We start from the raw sequence: 16,454 nt of genomic DNA on the forward strand, positions 1-16,454 counted from the left end.
GTGCTGGCAGCAGGCACTTCACCATACTGCCTCTCATGGACAGAGCACTGTATTGGAGACCCTGTGAGACCTTGAACTATTTGATCTAGGAAGAACATTTCAGGCCCCTACTCATTTTGTGCCACTGCTTTATTTTTTTAATTATTTTTTAAAAATTTTATTAGTGAAACACCATGAGGTACAGTTGTAGACTTATAAATTCTGGTGCTTGGATTTCAGTTATACAATGATCGAGTACCCATCCCTCCACCAGTGCCCATTCTCCACCATCACTGATCCCAGTATCCCTCCCACCCCCCAACCCCTCCACCTCACCCTGCCTCTGTGGCAGGGTGTGCCACTGCTTTAGAGAACGTCTTTCAATCCTTTGCTTTAGAAATTAAAATCCTCTAATCTGAGACTTAGTTTCTGACCTCTAACAAGGAGAGTAAACAAGTAGACCCAAACAATACAAGCCCTGCATAGAATCATGGGAGCCCAGTCTAGTATTTTAGCAATTAGGGATACTTGTCCATAAAGCACTTAAAAATCCATTTAGTCTGGCCAAGTCAGTTCAAGCTCTTTAATCTTGGATAAAGTAAACAAGACTGTTTTTAAGTTGTTGGCATTTTGGGTTTTTTTTTTCCTTTCTATTTTAAAGTAAGGATATTGAGAGAGGGGGGTGGGGGAAAATAAGACACTCAAGGCCAGACCTTTGGACCCTAGTAATGTATAACAGCTGCAGATACTGGTCAGACCTTTTGGTGATATTTTCAGTCTGCCAACACAGCTCTCCCTTTCACAGATTGAACACAACATGCCTCCTTGAAGTATACTTTTCATTTGTGGCTTAAGAGCTCCTTAAGGGCAGGTTCAAACACCATTCTACACCTCATGAAATGTTGGTCAGCCCCTGGGGCCTCCACACCATGCTTGCTCACAGGTTGACCACTAGAAGCAAAAGGCTGTACTGTCATTGTTGATTGCATGGAACCAATCTCGGCCTCGCCCAGGCACCCTACTCTCCACTCACACCATCCCACTTCCAGTTGTGAGAAGCAACCTCCTTGCCCCGCCATTTTGCACACACTTGGCACACATTTCCATTCTTCCACTCTTCTGTTTCATCTCTCTCAACCTCAGGGAGCTTTCTTTGGATCCTCTTATAACTTCGCTAATTTATTTTTCTGCTTTGGCAGAGTTCTAGAAGGCTCAGACACAATTACCTATCTCTCTGTGTTTTTTGAATGTCTGTTCTCACTACTAAACTTCATGAATACAGGAACACCTTGGGTCTTCCTTCTTTATCACTAGCTCAGGGCCCACCAGCATAAGGTGCTAGATTGAGCTGAATAACAGACAAGACAAGAAACAGGTAAATAAATCTCAATTCACTTCTCCCTTTCCACGTGCAAGGACTTTATCACACAAGGCTCAGCAACTGAATACCCACCTAAAATCACAAAATTCTAAGTTGGACAGTGTGGCACTCCAAGATCAGGCTTACAGGGGCCAAAGGAGAAATACCTGATGGTTTGCATCTGCAAGAAGCATGGTTACAGGAGAATCACTGAGCTAGAACATGGACTATGGCCAGAGGGGACAGAGAAGTACCTTTTTCTACTTGGAGAAGTTGTTTCCTGCAGCTGTAACCTCCTGTTATTCCTTTTATTTCTTATATGACTGAAAATTGTTCTCCTACATGAGTAATTCTCTGGGTAATCAGAAAAGTCTCAGATAAGTCAGCTCTTGTGTGTAGCGACAGGTGTGGCACCGTTAGCTAGCACGGTGTGAACTTTCGGTCCAGCAGAACACCAAGCACATCAATGCTACTTGGAGACCTGAACTCAAGCAAAGCCTTTAACCTGGAGTTCTACTATGTTTCAGGGCACCTAATGATGATCTTCACTGGAGAAAAGACAAGGCAGGCAAAGTACTCAGGCTCATTCTCTGATATTACCAATTTTCATATTATTCTGATATTACCAATATTACTGATATTACCAATATTACTGATATTACCAATTTTGACTTTATTGGATTTAAATATTCTTTTTTCTGAACTTTTCATTTTGAATTAATTGATTCATAGACATGGTAATTGATTCCATTTTATGATGGCCCCAGTCAGAGACTTTCAAAGAGAAAGTCAGATGAACTGATCTCCTGGCTTTGAAGAGTGTTGTTTGCATTTGTCTGCAATATTCCTTACTCAGAAAAGCGTTTAAGGGGTTAAACTGAGTCACCTCCTCCTAAAATTCTGATTACCACTGACACTTTTGCAAGGCTGATGGCCAGGGTTTAGATTTAAGATTAGGGTCATTTTCTGTAGCCAGTGGCTTTGGGATTTTTTTTTTTTATGTGATGAGCTGCTCAGGGTGGAAGAGCTGATGGTAGGTGCCAGTGCGAATTTCATCAATGACTGTGGGCTCCAAGTCTGCAAACACTGCCTGGGCACATGCTTGCCAGTGCCCGTTTCACTAAAGAAGGAGTTGAAGGAGTTGTCTCCTCTCCCAATGGTCTTGTCACTGGGCATCTGGCCATGGGGCTGAATGCCATGTTCCAGGCAGTAGAACTCCCAGCAGGCATTGCCAATCTGGACACCAGCCTAGCCAACGTGGATGGAGATGCACTCACACATGATGAGGACTTGCAGGGTTCAGGGACAGAAGAAAGCAAAGGATCAGAGTCAAGGGTCTCCCACTAGCAGACTACCAAGGAGTCAGGGGCAGAAGCAGACTCTGAGCCAGGATGTTTTTACTTGGGGCACCCCAGAAAAAACAGGAGCCCCACCCTACCCTGCCCTGTCTGCTTCCACCAACCACCAGAGACCCAGGGATTGGGTTGCACACAGAAGACCCACTCTACCCCTACCGTGACCAGATAAATACCCCACTGGCAGACCTCCACTACCGACACTACCTCCACTACCCAGCCGCCGCCACACTCCAGGATGCTTTCCGGACCCGCACAGTCGCATAAGACACTAAATACCCATCTTCCGGAATTGCCATACCATATTTGATAGGGTTCAAATATGGTAGCACCTACCAGGGCGATTAGAGGTCGCCCCAAATGCCTCTATCCCTCTCGGAAAGACTGGCAAGCTACCGAGAGTATTCCGCCCTCATGGCAGAGCCTGACAAGCTATCCGTTGTGTACTCGATATGCCAAAACCAGTAACTACAATGGGTCTCATTCACCTGACCCTGAAGGCTTCACCAACATGGCAGCACTGAGAAGGATGAGAAAGGAGAGGGCGATAAAATCTCAAAGCCGAACTAGGCTTCCACAATGAAGGAAGACAAAAATGATCGTCTGTACTTTCAATGCACGTACGCTAGCATCAGATGCATCCATCGAGGACCTGATGGTACAAGTGTGAATGATCAAGTACGACATCATTGGTCTAACCGAGACAAGAAGGCACCAATCTCATCATGCCGTTTTCGACACTGGAGAAGAATTGATCCTCGGAACATGAGATAAAAGAGGTGTCTGAGGCATTGGTGTCCTTGTCAACACAAACTTGACCATGAACATTGATTCTTTCGAATGCCTAACAACCCGAATCGGACGTTTACATTTGAATAGATGTGGCTCACTGCTGGTAGTTTCTACCTTCATTGTCTATGCACCAACATCTAATTATGATGAAGAAGAAATTGAGAAGTTCTACACGGAACTGGAGAAGTTCTATAAAGAAGATCACACCTTCTACAAGATCATTGTGGGTGATTTTAATGCCAAGATAGGACCGAGAAGATCAGCCGAAGAACTTCACATCGGGACCCATGGCCTAGAATGGAACGAACAGGGTGAGAGACTGTCTGAGTTCATCATGTCGACCAAGACCATCCATGGTAACTCACAGTTCCAGAAGGCCGAATCTAAACGTTGGACATGGGAGTCTCCCGGTGGATGATTCCACAACGAAATAAACCACATCATATTCAATCGACGGTTTTGCCTGACTGATGTCGCTGTTGTCCCAAAATTCCAAACGGAATCGGATCACCGTCTCCTTCATGCAAAATTCTACTTCACAGATTGGGGAGAAAGGGCTGCAAAATTTAAGAAGAGAACTCCCAGAACAACCAACTGGAAGCTCTCTGGCACTATTGCTGCAACATGGAAAGATGCTGTCATTGACAACATTGACGAGGAATACGATCAACTGGTTCAGCACCTCCATGATTGTGCAAGGAACGCCAAGAGAGAGATAGCCACAAAAAAATGCCTGTCTTCGAAAACTCTTGAGCTTATTCACCAACGTGGTTTGGCGCATGCCTCAGGCAATCGCAAGCAAACTTCCGAGCTCACAAAGCAGTGCAGCGATGCGATCAAGGAAGACCTCAAAGAGAGAAGAGCAGAAGTGCTGGTAGATGCGGCAGAAGCTGGGAAAAGTATTAGTAACACGCACCTGTCCTTCGCCAACTACAAGACCAAGATGACTGCCCTCCGACGTCCTGATGGATCTATCACATCCTCCAGAACGGCAATGGAGAAGATTATCCATGACTTCTACTCAAATCTCTTCGATAGCCATGTCCACTTGCTGACATACCTAATTCCACAGGATGGATATGTCGTTCCCAATGTTCTCCCTTCCGAAATCCGACACACCATTTCGTCAGTAAAGGAACGAACAACACCCGGCCCAGACAAGGTCAGACCTGAACACCTGAAGAACCTGCTGTCAGTACTCATCAATACACTGGCTCGGCTCTTCACATGCTACCTGTCTGAATGCAAGGTTCCATCCCAATGGAAAACCAGCATGACTGTACTACTGTTCAAGAAGGGAGACATCCATGACATTGGCAACTATCGCCCGATCTGCCCATTGTCTGTCATCTACAAGTTGTTCACTCGAGTCATCCTGAATAGGATTGGCAGAACACTAGATGAAGGACAACCATGCGAGCAAGCCGGGTTCCGCAAAGGATTCAGCACCATCGACCATTTCCACACGATAACCAAGCTCATTGAGGTTTCTCGGGAGTTCAAGATGCCGCTCTAACATTCATTGATTTAAAGAAGGCCTTTGATTCTGTTGAGATGGAAGCGGTCATTGAAGCCCTAGCCAATCAGGGCATTCAAGCTCAATACATCAAGATCCTCCGTGAGCTGTATTGCAGATTCACTACCAGGATCTCACCATTCTACAAAGAAGTAATCATCAATGTCAAGAGAGGGATTTGGCAGGATGATACCATTTCACCGAAACTCTTCAGTGCCACCCTCGAGAACATCATGCGATGACTGGAATGGGAAGGAATGGGAGTGAAGATAGATGGTCGGCAACTACACCACCTCCGCTTTGCTGATGATATTGTTTTAATAACACCAAACATCAGCCAAGTGGCACAAATGCTGGCCGACTTCAACCATGAGTGTGGAAAGGTCGGTCTACAGTTGAATCTTACGAAGACAATGTTTATGAGAAACAGCCTCGTTCCTGATGCCCCATTCACTCTCAACGGAACGACCATCTTCAAATGCAACAGCTATGTGTACCTAGGTCGAGAAGTTAACATGACAAATGACCTGGCACCCAAGCTGCGCAGGAGGAAGAGAGTGGCTTGGAACGCCTTCAAGAGCGTTGAAGAAATAGCTAAGAGGACGAAGAACCTCCGGCTCTGGGCACATCTCTTTGATTCCACTGTTCTTCCTGCTTTAACATATGCCTCAGAGACCTGGGCCCTAAGCAAACAGGATGAGAACGCTATTCGGGTCTCCCAAAGAGGAATTGAAAGAGCTAGCTTGGAAAATCATGTTTCACTCAAAGGAGAGAAAGAATCCGGAGTTCTGACATCCGTAGACGATCAAGAATCAGTGATGCTGTCTCATTTGCCAAGGTGTCAAAAATCAGAGGGGCTGGTCATGTAATGAGAGTTAAAGACAACCGTTGGACTAGAGCTTTTACCGACTGGATTCCACAGGATGTCAAAAGACCGCGTGGCCGCCCACCTACCAGATGGTCAGACTTCTTCATCAAGATCATGAACGATTGGTTTCAGGCTCTTCATGTTCCTAGAGCGAACAGATACCATTGGGCTACACTAGCACATGACAGGGACAAATGGAGACGTTACTGGCACCCGCTTGAGCAAATCGACGATTAACGGGAAGTCAAGTGATCAAGTGACCCCAGAGTGGGACAGGTGAGAGCTCTCCATTCCCCAAGGGTCCCAGCCCTGGCAGCAGACCTCCACTACCCAACCTCCAGCACATTTCAGGCCACTTTCTGGACCGCATGGCCGTTTTTTGCCCCACAACCCATTAGACACTTCCTACCCATTTTCTATAATTACCACACCATATTTGGTGGGGTTCAGACAATAGGCAACAAAACCATACAGAGAAATATATATATATTTATAAATACATAAATAAATTTCTTGGAGAGCCCTGCAAGCTACCAAGAGTATCCTGCCTGCACAGGCAGAGCCTGGCAAGCTCCCTGTGGCGTATTCAATACGCCAAAAACAGTAACAATAACAGATCTCATTCCCCTGACCCTGAAAGAGCCTCCAATCATTGGGAAAAGACGAGTAAGAGGAAGTTGCTAAAATCTCAGGCTGGGAGGAATACTGGCGCCCGCTCGTGTAAATCGAGGAAGAATGGGATGAAAGTGATACAGTGAGAGTGATTCATAGAAACTTGCAAAGATAAACCAGAGAAATATGGAGTACCTTTTACTCAAATGGTTATGGGTTACATGATTATAGAACAATATCAAAATCAGGAAACTAACAATAGTACAGTGAGTATATATAGTCATATATCATTTTATCACATATGTGGATTTCATGTAATGTTCAACACAATTGAGATGAACAATTATTCTTTCTCTGCAAAGATCTTTATTCTACCTTTATAGAGTCAGACACCATCCAGTCTCTACCACACTAATTCCAGAAAGAACTAATCTGTTTTATAGCTCTATAAAATTTTCACTTAGCAAATAATATATAGAGTCAGAATGTAATACCTGTTTCAACTTAGCATCCTATCCTTGAGAGTTATCCAAGTCTTGTATGTTAATTTTTTTTTTAAATTTTCATTGATGAGTTGGTTGTGCATTACCACAGGTAACTCACTTGTTGTTGAGGACCATTATGGTTTTTTCAGTTTGGGGTTCTAACTAAGAAGTAACTTTTTTATGAATCATCATATAGAGGTTTTTGTGTAAATACAAAGACATTTTTCATTTCTCTGGAGGCACAATTTCTGATAAGTGTATGTCTAGTTTGTAAACACATTGCCAAACTATTTTTTAGAGTGACAGCACCATTCTAAATTCCCACCAGCATTGTATGCCTTCTGCTTTCTCGATATCTTTATTTGGGTTTGGCATTGTCACTTTTTTAATTTAATTCAATCTCTATGTTTTAGTAACCCATTATATTTTTAAAATAAATTTCAATGATTTTCTTTCCTACCTGCCTTGCTTTTCTTTCCTTCCTCCCTTTCCTTCCTTCTTTCCTTCCTTCTTTCTTTCTTTCTTTCTTTCTTTCTTACTTTCTTTCTTACTTTCCTTCTTTCTTCCTCTCACTTCTTTCTCTCTTTTCCTTTCATCCAACCCAGGCCTGACGTACACAAGAACTTCACTGCTGAACTACATCTCCTCCAGCCTTCTTATATCCTTTTTTTTTTTTATGGAGATCACACCTGGGTGTGCTTGGGGGACCAATGAACCTTCTCAGCAGACCTCTGCTGGTATGGGCCAGGATGCTCTGACCAGGTAGTGGTCAGGGGTCCACTAGAGTTATTCCCACAGTGTCTGGAGGGCTGTATTGTGCCAGGATTGAATTCAGAGCCTAGCACAAGTTAGGTGTGTTCTCTGTTGCTTGAAATTCCCCTCTAATCTTTATCATACATTTTCTCTGATGTACCTTCTCTACCCTGAGTTCAATTCCTCCCCCCCCTCCCCGGAGAGCCCGGCAAGCTACTGAGAGTATCTCGCCCGCATGGCAAAGCCTGGCAAGCTACCCGTGATGTATTCGATATGCCAAACAAAGTAACAACAAGTCTCACGATGGAGAAGTTACTGGACCTGCTCGAGCAAATCAATGAACAATGGGAGGACAGTGACCTTCTCTACATGCCTTTGTCCTGTGGCTAATATGATTTTTCTCACTACTGATATATGAGAATTCTTCCTGTCGTCTCATTATCAATGCTTTGTTAGTTACATGGTTGCTTATATTTTTTCCCAATCAGTAGATAATGTCATCCTTTTTATTGAATATTTCATAAAATTAGTGTTCAATGAAATCTAATTTATTGATTTTTTCTCTTTATGAATCATGCTGTTGGTGTCATGTTTAAAACTCTTGAAGCAGGTCTGTGTCCTAAGAATTTTTCCTATTATGTCCTAAATGTTGAAAGTTTTATATTTTATTTTACATTTAAAAATGGGCTAGAGTGATAGCACAGTGGTAGGGCGTTTGCCTTGCCCACAGCCAGCCCGACCAAGCCGGGTTCGATTCCTCCGCCCCTCTCAGAGAGCCAGGCAAGCTACCGAGAGTATCTCGCCCGCATGGCAAAGCCTGGCAAGCTACCTGTGATGTATTCAATATGCCAAACACAGTAACAACAAGTCTCAAAATGGAGATGTTACTGGGCCCGCTCGAGCAAGTCAATGAACAACGGGAGGACAGTGACAGTGACATTTAAATATGTAATTGATTTTGCCTAATTAAATCTGTAATTCATTTTTGCCTAAGGTACTAGGCAGAGTTATATTTTGGTCTAAGGCTCACCAATTGTTTCAGCACTATTGACTGCAATTGTCAAACTGTTGTCCAAAACAACTGAATCATTTTACACTCCCACCAACAGTATATAAAGGTTCAAGTTTCTCCACATTCTTGTCATCATTTGTTAATGGATTTTTTGTTTTTCTGTTTATTTATTTATTTATTTTGAGAATTAGGGTCCTTTATTGAGGGAAGTCAGCAGAGTTACCCAGGGGAGGGTAAAAGTCTTTAGGGGTTGAGACTGGGTTTAGAACATTCTGGGAGAATGAGTAGGTCCCCAGGATTGTACTGATGCTGTCAAGGGTTGTTCATGGGTACGGTGAAGGAGAGGTAGTCCCCAAGGACACTTCAACAGGAAGGGTAGATCTGGAAGATGGTGATTCAGGTAGTCAGTACTATCACTCAGAAGAGGAAACCCACAGCCGAGCAACAGACATAGCGTTTGATTTGACTCTGTTCAGTGTCTGCAGGGACAACAACGGACTCTCGAAAGAACCAGAAGATATTTACCAACCAGAGAAAAGGTAGGAAAGCAAAGCTACCCAGATAGTATTTCTGGCACAGATTCAACTTCTCCTCATTGGATACCTGCTCCAAATTCATCGTTGTGCCGGGCTAGGTGGTCCAAGGGGTAGGCTAGGCAAAACCCAAACCTTGATCTCAAGCGACAGAAGCAAGACTCGACAGAAGGTTGGTGAACAACCAACCACGCCCTCCACAGGCCATTTCCTCTGGCCTGGTCACAGCCAGCTGCAGACGTTTTGCTGTTAATGCTTTTATTCTAACTATTCTAGTGGTTGTGAAGTGGTATCTTACCACTTTGACTTGCAGTCAAAAGTGATTTCCTTTCATGTGTTTATTGACTCTTTGTATAGAAATCTTGACTTTCTGCTTGTTCTTTGTTGGAAGGCAGAGGTGGGGATATAGAATTTTGTGTCTGATTGTAGTAGACCAGTTGTCTAAATGCTTTCTGCCTTGTGAGTCTGGTCCTCTGACTAGAGAGAATAGGCTTTTCTTGTGGCTTTTTTTTGTCAGTAATCATTGAAACTTCTGGCTTGTTGTCTTTCTATGGAACTAATATGAGACTTATGTGGCAAAGGGAAAACCCAGAAAACTCACTGTCTTTTTATTCCTGTGTTCCTGAAGTCCCTAAACTAGTGTCTTCTTTTCTCTACATGTCAGCATCTTATGTCTCTTGATGTGTAATGCCCAGGGTTCTTAGCTGTGTTTAGCCAGAAGAATAACAAAAATGACATCTGTTCCTTTTTCTCAGAACTGGATGTTCCCTGTTGGATTGTAATGATTGACATTACTAGCCCTTCTAGAAACCCCAGGTAAGCTATTTCATTCTGCTGGTGCATTCATGAATCATTGGATGCCTTGAAGTACAGGCTCTAATGCTTAAGATTTAGTAGAACCCTGAGAGAGGAGTTCCAAAAGGTTCATTTACATGCCAATAAACATTTATCAGTAATTAAATTAAAATTTGGGAGGTGTGTGGAGGTGGTAGTGCTCATGTCTTACTCCTGGCTCTATGCTCAAGTACTATATGGAGTGCTGGGGATCAAATCCAGGTAAGTCAACTGGATTAGTAAAAAGTGTACTATCTGAATAGTAAAAAGTGTACTATCTCTTCAGCCCCCTTATCAATAATTTCATTTTCTAGTTGGAGGGAATCTTAAAAATCTAAAAGACGTTTAATCAGCTTAGACTGTATTATTTGTGGAAAATCATCAGTTTGCAGCTTTTGAACAAAGTTGACAAATAAGAAAAGAAATTAAGCTGAGACATGTTTATTTCAATTCACTTATCTAATAAATTTGAACATATTCTTCCAAGTTAGTGGGCTCTTGGATAATCCTAATAACAATGAATTCAGGAAATTCTCACAAAATCCTCATTTCTTTAGCTCTTTTTTAGGGCACTGATTCAACTGCCTCGTGTTTCCTTTGTAATCCTCATGACCTTACTATGTTACTGTTTCTTATAATATTTGGAGAAAAGAAACAAGCAAAGTAAAACTGGAATCTAAACTAGACTTATTTTTTCAAGAAATTAAGCCCCTTATTTAATTCTTCAGATGAAGAATTATAGATGTGTCTAACCCAAAATTACTTCCACCTTTTTCTTAGTAACTCCTGACTGTTGTAATCTCTACTTGTGTTGACTATTCTATTTCCTTGGCATTGACACTAACATAGTTGCTGTTCATTTTGTTTTGTTTCCATTTCCCCAGACACTACTAATCTAGCACTATGTAGGTAACAGGATTCACTGATGGTTTAGAATAACAAAGGTGAATTACTGCACATGACAGAAAAAAGCAACTGAAAACTGACCATCTTGCCTCAGGCACAGTTTAACCATTGACTTTCAAATTCCTGGTTTCAGTTCACATGGGAAATATTTTAAATCTCTGATTTTAAGTGAGAAAAACAGAATATTTTCTCTCAATTTGTCTTTGCAATATCCAGGCAGTTTTTAATCAAAAGAACTATTTTAGCATTCTGTTAGAGAAAAAATTATTTTCTCCCTAAAAATAAATTTCACCTTACCATACACAAAATTGGTTGAACTTGGCTTCTTGGGTTTTTTTTTTTTTTTGATGCCAAAGATCAAACCAGTTATCACATATGCAAGGCTTGTACTTTGCTGCTGTGCCACATTTCAGCCCCTGAACTGATTTTTTAAATAATATTTACCACAACCGTTTACAATGAAAATTATGATATCAGTAAAAGAAGTAGAAGATGAACAGGAAAAGAATTATTTGTTCATGGATTGGCAGAATTGACCACCATATCCAAAGTAGTTTATATCTTTAATCTAATCCCTAACAAAATTCTAATGGTATGCTTCAAGGAAATGGCATAAGCATTACTCAAATTTGTGCAGACACACAAAAGACCCCAATAGTGAAAGAAATCCTGAGAAGAATGAAGAGGCTTCACATCATATTCCTTGACTTTGAACTGTGCTATAATGTGATAATAATAAAGTTGTATGATATTGAATGAAAAATAGACTCATGGATCAATGGAATAGAATTGAGAACCCAGAAATAAACTCATACATATATGGGTACTTAATTTAAGGCAGTCTAGAGCATACAGTTGGAAAAGAAAGTTTATTGAACAAATGGTATTGGAAAAACTAGATATAGTTACTCTCAGAACACTGAAACTAGACCACTATCTCACACCATACACAAATTAATTAAGCATGGGTTAAAGATGTGGATGTAAAGCCTGAAACTGTAAAATGTATATAGAAATCATGGGGAAAAGCTTCATTTCATTAGTTTTAGTGATTTTAAAAGTCTTTGGGAATTCTAACTGAAACAAAAGCAAATTAATTTGGTGGCCTGAGTAATATACAGTAGATAGGGCATTTATACTTGACTGACCTGGGTTCAGTCCTGGGCATTCCTTATGGTTCTATGGTATATAAAGAATTCATCAGAACCAGGGAAGTGCTCAGGGATTAGGTTCAATAGAGCACCATTGAAACCCAGCACCAAATATGACTACATGTAGTCCTGGGGACCTCTAAACAATGGGGAGGTGATCCTGGTGTTCCTTGACACTGAAGAACCCTTGCCTTTCTGCATCCTCAGACCACCACATCAAACTATTTATTCTGGTTGTCTGAGTGTTACTGAGAGTAACTTTCAGATTCCCCTTAGTACTTCTTGGGACCTTCCTATCCTCATAACAACAACAATAAAAATTATAAAACTAAATAACAATAAAATAATCTCATAAGAACTTGAGCAGAGAAGTTAAATATACACTCATTCAAAGAAGACATACAGATGGCAATTAGGCACAGGAAAAAAATTCTCATCATCAGTTATTAACAGGGAAATGCAAATCAAAACAAGAATGAGATATCACCTCACAATAGTGAGAACTACCTATCATGAAGATCAGAAGCAATGAGTGTTGTTGAGGTTATAGGGAATTAAAAACATTCAGACTTTGTTGTGGGAGTGTAATTTGGTATAACCTCTCTGGAAATCTGTATGGAAGTTTCTGTACCTTTAGCATCTATGGAAATGCTAACACTAGAATGGCCATACAATTCCAATTCTACTTATTTATTCAAAAACAAAACACTGTCGAACACTGTCCTTCCGTCATTCACTGATTTGCTCAAGTGGGTCCAGTAATGTCTCCATATTGAGACTTGCTACTGTGTTTGGTATATCGAATATGTCACGGGGAGCTTGCCAGGCTTTGCCATGCGGGCAAGATACTCTCGGTAGCTTGCTGGGCTCTCCAAGAGGAGCGGAGGAATCGAACCCAGCTTGGCTGGGCTGGCTGCACGCAAGGCAAACGCCCTACCGCTGTGCTAATTCAAAGGCTATAAGCACTCTTATTTCAATGTAGCAATATTTACAGTAGCTAAGATATATAAATAACCCAAGTGTCCAATGACAGATGATTAAAGATGTGGTATACATATATAATAAAAATACTACTGATCTATAGGAAAAAGATGAAGCCTTGTCATTTGCATCATTGTGGTCGGATTTGAAGGGTACAATGCATAGTGAAATAAATGAGAAAGAGATAGAAACATGATCTTACTCATATATGGAATGTAAAGAAACAAATCAAGGAACAAAACCCACCCTTGTCTCTAAACTCTGCCTTGAACTACAAAACTGAGGTTGCCAGAGAGGAAAGGATATAATGAAATTAGGTGTGGTAGGGCTTAAAGGGATGGAGGTGGAGAAATTCCAGCACTTTCGTGGTGGCTGTGGTGTAAAATTTACTTTTGAAGAGTGTGATATAGCACTCCTAAAACATATATTCTGATGTAAACCAATATTACCTCAATAAAAATATGAATACCATTGAAACATAAAAATACATTAACTTATCATGTTTTATAACCAAAAGCAATTCCTGTGGCTTGACGAATTTTTCCCCAATAAACAAATATGTCCACATAAAAAGCCTTTCAATGTTTTAAAATTAAATCAGATCATAGTGCATACCTAATCATCTCAGATCTTTTATCTGTAAAACTGGAAATATTACATAAAACTATTGTGCTATAAAGTGAACTATGTGAATACTGTAGAAATTTAATGCAGTTCAAGCAGAGCATGTTTAACATGTAAGCTGGCATTTAATAAGAAGAGAAAAATTATGAGAAATTAGAGTACTCTAAAATAGTTGAGTTCTTCAAATACACGAGTCTTCCTCCAACTGTGGCATATTTATATTCTAAAAGAATTTCAATAGGATATAGGCAGGACAAAAATTACTCAGAGGACAAAAGCAATATTAAAAATGCCTCATCCCAAAATAATTTTTCCACTTCCTATATCATGCGTCATTACCTTAGCATATTATCTTGAAATTAAAGATTAAGTAAAACATTGTCTATTAACTTTTATTTTTTTATGTAGAAAATTCCATCATCATTTTCTAAATCGAATGTGCTTTTATGAATATCAACATATTTATAGGAGTTTTTAGGTTCACATACAACCTCATAGTTCTTTCTTTACTCAGTGACTGGTTCTTCGAGCCTGTAGATCAAACCAAAGGGTTTTAAAAATGCAACTACGATGACTGGGAAGAGAACAGCCAGCAGTTTACTGATACAAAGTGATTTCAACTAGAGTTTCTTCCTCTATGCTAAATGGAAGATATAACCTGAGGCAAGGACTTGTTTGTTTGGGAGAAAGTTCCAGGAAGCAGGCTGAGGGGAAAGAGAATGAACAACACCAACATGGAGATGAAGCCTCACTGCATGCTCCTGATCCAGATTACTGCAGTGGGGAAAGGGGGCTTGAGTCTGAGGGGACCGCTGGAAAGTATATAGAATGTCTTCTACCATGTTCCATCTGAAGAACTGAGAGACCACGCGTAGGTTTACAGACTTAATCTCTTCCAGTTGAAGGACAATCCTGGGTGGTTATCTTCCCACACTTTGAGGGTACTTGTGTGAAGGTCAAAGTATGAAATGACCTAAGGAGATGTATCAGTGGTATCAAAGCTCTGGGCTCCCCTCCCAAAGTTGAGTCCCGTCTGCATCTGGCGTTCCCCCTTTGCCTTTGGGGGCACTCCCGATCATCATGCAGAAGATGAGGGAATGATTCTAATCCACCTGACTGGTGTAGAGACTTTAATAACAGATTTCACAATCCTCTCTTCCTTTGGATCTAACCTCTGTTTGCATCCCCATCCGCAGAGCACTCCTACAGGACTGGGAGGAATACTGTGCCCTCAACTGACCCCAATGATAGATGAAGACAGCTGTTTCAGAGAACATTTCTGTGGCACTCAAAAGATGGTAGTGGATAATTATCTAATCCTGCCTAGCATGTTTTCCTGGCCCACCTTCTCTGATTTGCCCCTGCTTGGCCCTATGCCCAGGACAATCTCTAGGCTCAACTCAGTGGCCCTGTCCTGCCTCTTGCCAGTAGACTATGCTGCACATGTCCCCATGGGTTTACTGTTCCATATACCAGGTGTACCTAGAGTTTGCTGAGTGTCATGTTAAGTTTCATTTCTGAGTTCACGGCTCAGGACCAGGTATCATGCCTCGGACTTGCAGTGTCTCTCTCCTGGAGGCAAAAAAGGGCATCTTGCAAGCAGGGAGAAGCTCACTGCTAGGAGATAAGGTGATTTATTTCACAGCTGCCAAAGATAAATTGTTTGACATATATACAAGATTCCCAGAATTAGCCATTGAAAGTAATACTTGGCCTGAGTCTGTTGCAAAATAAAGTCCTTACTGCTCTTGTTATTTCTTAAGAAAGAGATGCTCCAGGAGCCAGTGACTCAGACCACCAGGTGACTTGGCTGTGTTTTCCTATGAGTCAGGCCTACCAGACAGCTGAGGACAGAGGTGAACAGGAAGCTGCCAAGAAAAGGCAAAGAAACAGAACCCATGCTGAAGTCGGGAAGGCTTCAGTGCAGAAAATTCACTCAGGTCAAAGGGCACAAAGACAACCCGGAAATCCCAAACACTGCAGCAAAAGTGGCTGTGGCTGAAAAGCTCTCCTCAGACAGAGTAGAAGTAGATTTGAACACATTGTAAAGTCGCTGGGGTAATGTTTTTCTCATTTATTTATCTGGACAAGGAAGAAAAAAAAATGTGCACTTGCTTTGTATGAGGCTAACACGAATTTGCTCCCTGGCACCACAAATGATTCCCTGAGCTCCACCAGAATAGTCCCTTGGGGTAGAGTCAGCCTGAGCACAGGCGTGGTCCAAAAATTTTTAAAAGGCAAGAAAAAAACAACACCCACAAAAGGATATGTACTTTCACACTTTAAAAGCTGTGAGTCTTCCTCCTCTGTGCCCTGCATCCTCTCCACACTCTGACATCTTGATGTTTATCAAGTCCTGATAGTTATCCCTTATGTGCAACACTACACAACCCATCCCAGTGGCCACTGCTAATCATCTTAAGTAAGGCCCTTAAAAGAAACAAAAAAAATTGTTCTATATCAAGTGCACAGGCACAGTGACATGAGGGGCCTTTGAACAGAAGAAGCTGCTACAACCCTGAGCCCCCTCACAGCCTCTCACAGCCACTGGGCTCTCTGATCTATCCCTGGGGATGTTTGCTATTTAAACACAACTGTGCAATGCAAAAAAAAATGCAAGAGAATCTTATTATATAAATTGCTGAGGGTTGTGCACAGGAAATAATAAATTATATTTGTAATTCTATTTACAA

At 41.4% G+C, this 16,454-nt stretch overlaps 1 pseudogene; it reads right to left on the minus strand.

Moving 5' to 3' along the window:
- Positions 1-9,044: 9,044 nt before the first annotated feature.
- Positions 9,045-9,392, minus strand: LOC130037805 (gamma-secretase subunit PEN-2-like; annotated as a pseudogene).
- Positions 9,393-16,454: the final 7,062 nt, after the last annotated feature.

Source organism: Sorex fumeus, unplaced genomic scaffold (genome assembly GCF_029834395.1).
Source record: "Sorex fumeus unplaced genomic scaffold, SorFum_2.1 ptg000072l, whole genome shotgun sequence".
Classification (NCBI taxonomy): Eukaryota; Metazoa; Chordata; class Mammalia; order Eulipotyphla; family Soricidae; genus Sorex; species Sorex fumeus.